Consider the following 6,000-nt stretch of genomic DNA (forward strand, 5'->3'; position numbering starts at 1 on the left):
CTGACTACAAAGATCCTACAGTCATTATGACTAATCCTTTGTTTTTCTTGAAACTATTCATAATTTATGTTTGCATTTGTTCTTATCAAGCCATTTGGATGAGACACAATCACCTTAGATATAAAAAACTCACTACTGTCATATAGGTGAAAATTAATTAACATTAACAAGATTTGATGGTTGAGCATTTCCTACAAAAGCCTTTAGGGTGAGCTTTGGTTTGTCCCTGAAGATTGCATGAAATAGAACCTTGGAGCAATTGCATAGTTCATGTTGCAATGAGTGTGATTCATTAATACAATACTTAATCCTAGCACAGGCATCTGCAGTGGGTTGCCTGATTTCTCCCTCTCATTTTTACTAAATAAACATATACTTTTAGCATACTCCAGAAGAAATAAGTAATCAAGGCAGTTATATCTATAAAGTTGATGTATACTATAACCTAATATAATTTACTTAATATAAGTCTGTAAAAAAATAAAACAGGGTTGTTTGTTTTTCCAAGTTTTATGCTGCTGCTGCTGCTGCTAAGTCGCTTCAGTCGTGTCCAACTCTTGTGCGACCCCATAGATGGCAGCCCACCAGGCTCTCTCGTCCCTGGGATTCTCCAGGCAAGAACACTGGAGTGGGTTGCCATTTCCTTCTCCAAAGCATTAAAGTGAAAAGTGAAAGGGAAGTCGCTCAGTCGTGTCCAACTCCTAGCAACCCCATGGACTGCAGCCCACCAGGCTCCTCCGTCCATGGGATTTTCCAGGCAAGAGTACTGGAGTGGGATGCCATTGCCTTCTCCAAGCCTTATGGCTATCCCCTTATATAAAGGGGAATGCATTAACTGGTATATAACTTTCTATTGGCCTTTGGCATTTTGTTTTCATCCTATATGTATACGCCATGCTTTCTGAATTTGTGTGCCATTAGACACAACCAAGCATGCAGCGAAAGGTGTTACTCACTCAGTCGGGTCTAACTCTTTGCAACGCTATGGACTGTAGCCCACCAGGCTCCTCTGTCCATGGGATTCTCCAGGCAAAAATACTGGAAAAGGTGCCATTTCTTTCTCCAAAGGATCTTCCTGACACAGGGATGGAACCTGCATTTCTGGTGTCTTCTGCACTGGCAGGCAGATTCTTTACCACCAGTCCAACTGGGAAGACTTTTCTGGATTTAACAATATATTAAACGTCTTCAGTAGATTCAAATACTATTCTACATCATTTTAAACAATGCAAATATCCACAAAATATACTATAAGTTAATCAGTTTCCCACTTGTTGCATGTTTAAATTCTTTTCAATCCTTTGGCGTTATAAACAACAGTGCAACATAACTACACATGATGAACACAGCAAAATATCTGCCCTCAGTCTTGATTATTTCCTGAAGATAAGTTCCTGAAAGTCCAATTGCTAAGTTAGGCAGAACACAGTCTCTTTAAGTTCTTGTAATGTATTGCCAATATATCTCTAACAAAGGATAACACCAGCTAAGTACCTATACAGTATCTAAGTGGCCTCTGTCCACTTACCAGTAATAAGGTTGTTTTGTTTTGGTTTGTTTTGGTTTACATTTTTCTTTATGGTACTAATTTTGTAAGCCACTTTAAGCCTCAACTAGAACCAAAAAAAAATTCTAGTAAAGTAAAAAGCCCCGTGGTGCACATCTAAAAATCAGCTTCGCTGTTTCTAAATACTCATATCAAAAATTAGCTACATGCATAAAAATGTATGACTGAAGTGGCTGGTCTTTTGCTGAAATTCTGTCTGAGATCATATGATTCCACCAATCCTTCCATATATCTGCCAAAAATAAAAGATTCCAGAAAGGAAGTTCTGTACAAATTCAAACTGTTGTTAATCATTTTCATGTTCCGTGCACACACACAAGCTAGTAACAATGGGTGGATGGTTCACCGAGTTTCATAGCAAACTAAAAAGCAAAGTGTCAGAATTTGTGTCATCCAGCAATATAATGGTAGCTGGAGGAGGTATTTATTGTCCCTTTCTAAAAAAAAAAGAAACCTTAGTATAATGATTTCTAGCATCCATTATGGTCCAATCACGTTTGCCATCAACCACCTTGTTACACGTACCAGTGTGTCCCATGTGTTACTGAAAAAAGTGTTCTTACTTACAACCATCAGGTAGGCATTCACTTTCATAGCCTTTAGGGGTAGATTTGTACCATTCCATCCAAGTCCTTGCCTTTTTAATTACTCGGATAAAGTTTCAAGGTAAATATATAACTGTCAGGCTAGAACCAATTAAACTGACCTGTCCAGTACCTGAAATGAAACATATACCCAGGGCCTTATTAGCACTATGTTCTGATGAAATGTACTGATATTTCTGAGGGTAAATGGGCTGGAGGGTGTCATGGATTAAATATTTCCCTCCAAAATTCATGTCTACATAAAAACTTCAGAATGTGAACATATTTGGAATAGAGTCCATTAAGATGAGGTTATATTGGATTAGGAAGGCCCTAAATCCAACAACTGGTATCCTTATAAGAAGGCCATGTGAACACACAGAAACACACAGGTAAAGCATCATGCGAAGATGGAGATAGAAACTGGAGTGACCAAGTCAAGGAATGCCAAGCAACCACCAAAAGTGAGGGGAAAGACATAGAGAAAACATTCTCCATCAGAGCTTCCAGGAGAAACCAATTGCAAAACCGTGACTTTGAGCTTCAGCCTCCAAAATCATGAGATAATACATTTCTGCTGTTTTAACCCATCCAGTTTGTGCTACAAAAGTAATACCTATATATATATATATACCTATATATATTCTTTTTCAGATTCTTTTCCCTTCAGTTCAGTTCAGTCACTCAGTCATGCCCAACTCTGCAACCTCCCTGTCCATTACCAACTCCCAGAGCCTGCTTGAACTCATGTCCATTGAGTCGGTGATGCCATCCAACCATCTCATCTTGTCATCCCCTTCTCCTGCCTTCAATCTTTCCCAGCATCGGGGTCTTTTCCAGTTAGTCAGTTCTTCACATCAGGTGGCCAAAGTATTGGAGCGTCTGCTTCAGCATCAGTCCTTCCAATGAATATTCAGGACTGATTTCCTTTAAGATTGACTGGTTTGATTGCTTCACAGTTCCAGGGACTCTCAAGAGTCTTCTCCAACACCACAGTTCAAAAGCATCAATTCCTCAGTGCTCAGCTTTCTTTCTGTTCCAACTCTCACATCCATACGTGACTACTGGAAAAACCATAGCTTTGACTAGACGGACCTTTGTCAGCAAAGGTCTTTTCCCTATAGGGTATTATAAGATATTGAGTATTTTTCCCTGTGCTATACAGTAGATCCTTGTTGTTTATCTATTATATACATAATAATGTATATATGTTCATCCTAAACTCCTAATTTTTCTCTCACTATCCCTGCTATCTTTGGTACCGATAAGTTTTTATTTTTAATTGGAGTATAATTGCTTTACAATATCGTGTCAGTTTCTGCCCTATGTTAATCAGGCATAGGTATACATTTGTCCCCTCCCCCTTGAACCTCCCTCCCACCTCCCACCCCATCCCACCCCTCTATTTTGTCAGAGATCACCAGGTTGGGCTCCCTGCATCACACAGCTATTTATTTTACATGTAGTAATGTATATGTTTCAATGTTACTCTTTCAATTTGTCCCTCCACCTCCTTCCCCCAAAGTGTTCACAAGTCTGTTCTCTATGTCTGCATCTCCACTGCTGCCCTGAAAATAGGTTTTTCAGAACCATCTTTCTAGATTCCATATATATGTGTTAATATACAATATTTGTTTTTCTCTGACTTATTTCATTCTGTATAGTAGGCTCTAGTTTCATCTACCTCATTAGAACTGACTCAAATACTTTCCCCTCTATGGACGAATAATATTTCACTGTATGCTTGTATCACAACCTCTTTACCCATTCATCTGTCAATGGACATCTAGGTTGCTTCCATGTCCTAGCTATTGTAAGTAATGCTGCAATGAACACTGGGATATATGTGTCTCTTTCAATTACGGTTTTCTCAAGGTATATGCCCAGAATTGGGATTGTTGGATCATATAGTAGTTTTAGTCCTAGTTTTTTAAGGAATTTCCATACTTTTCTCCATAGTGGCTGTATCAGTTTATATTCCCACCAACAATGCAAGAAGGTTCCCTTTTCTCCACACTCTCTCCAGAATTTATTGTTTGTAGATTTTTTTGATGATGGCCATTCTGACCAGTCTAAGGTGATACCTGATTGTAGTTTTGATTTGCATTTCTCTAATAATGAGTGATATTGAGCATCTTTTCATGTGCTTACTAGCCATCTGTATGTCTTCTTTGGAGAAATATGTTTTTAGGTCTTCCGCCACCATTTCATAGAGTTGTTTATTTTTCTGGTGTTGAGCTGCATAAGCTGCTTGTATAATTTGGAAATTAATCCTTTGTTGTTTCATTTGTTATTATTTTCTCTCATTATGAGGGTTGTCTTCTCACCTTGTTTATAATTCCTTTGCTGCGTGAAAGCTTCTAATTAAGTTCCATTTATTTTTTCTTTTTGTGTTGTTGTTGGTTTTATTTCCATTATTCTAGGAGGTGGGTCATAGAGAATTATGTCAAGGAGTGTGCTATCTATGTTTTCCTCCAGGAGCTTTTTGATTTCTGGCCTTACATTTAAGCCTTTAATCCATTTTGAGTTTATTTTTATGTGTGGTGTTAGGAGGTGTTCTAGTTTCATTCTTTTACATGTAACTGCCCAGTTTTCCCAGCAGCACTTATTGAAGAGGCTGTCTTTTCTCCGATGTATATTTTTGCTTCCTTTTCAAAGATAAGGTGCGAGGGTTTATCTCTGGGCTTTCCATTTTGTTCCATTGGCTATATTTCTACTTTTGTGCCAGTAGTATACTGTCTTGATGACTGTAGCTTTGCAGTATAGTCTCAAGTCAGAAAGGTGGATTCTTCCAGCTCCATTTTTCTTTCTCAAGATTGCTTTGGCTGTATAAGAAACTTAGAAAAATGGTACGGAAGAATTTACTTATAGGGAAGCAATGCAGAAACAGACAGAGAACAGACTTATGGACATGGGGAGAAGGGAGGAGCGGGTGAGATGTATAAAGAGAGTAGCGTGGAAACTTACATTGCCGTATGTAAAATAGATAGCCAATGGGAATGTGCTGTGTGTCTCAGGAAACTCAAACGGGCTCTGTGTCAATCTAGAGGGGTGGGATGGGGAGGGAGATGGGAGGGAGGTTCAAAAGGGAGGGAATATATATATACCTATGGCTGATTCAAGTTGAGGTTTGACAGAAAACAACAAAATTCTGTAAAGCAATTATCCTTCAATTAAAAATTAATTAATTTAAAAAAAAAGATTGCTTTGGCTATTAGGGTTTTTTTTGTGTTTCGTAACCATAATTTTTTTTCAGTGTCTGTGAGTCTATTTCTGAGATGTTGCCCTTTATGTTTCCTCTTCCTCTTTGCCTACCCCCTTCTGCCCTCTTATACCACATACCATTAATGCATAATTCTCAATTTTCTTTTTTGATCTTCTATCCTTTTGAGAATCTGATGAAACATATGCTGTCTCCACAAAATTGGTGCATATACTCACATAGGATTTAATAATAACTCACAAAAGATGTCTAGATTGTTCATGGACTCTTTAACTCAACCATTTACCAAATCTAATAATCTTCTAAGCTCATTCATACTAATATGTAATAATAATACATGTAATATGTAACAATATTTGGCTATTCTCTCCCAGAAGGGAATGTTAAATGAGGTGAGTTCATCTCTAACTACTATAACAGATCTAAAGGATATCAGCATCACTGGGCAATGTGGGGGCTGCATTATCCTCCTAAGGGCCCCTTCCTGAAGCCCCCAAATCAAACCCTCATATAAGGTAAGCTTGATTTGACATACCCTTCCTGGAACACAGGCGAAACATATATAATTGACTCATGTTTTTCCCCAGAAATTAATGCCACCATAATCTAGACTCAGAGTCTTGGAA

The sequence above is a fragment of the Ovis canadensis genome, chromosome 6 (genome assembly GCF_042477335.2).
Source record: "Ovis canadensis isolate MfBH-ARS-UI-01 breed Bighorn chromosome 6, ARS-UI_OviCan_v2, whole genome shotgun sequence".
NCBI lineage: Eukaryota > Metazoa > Chordata > Mammalia > Artiodactyla > Bovidae > Ovis > Ovis canadensis.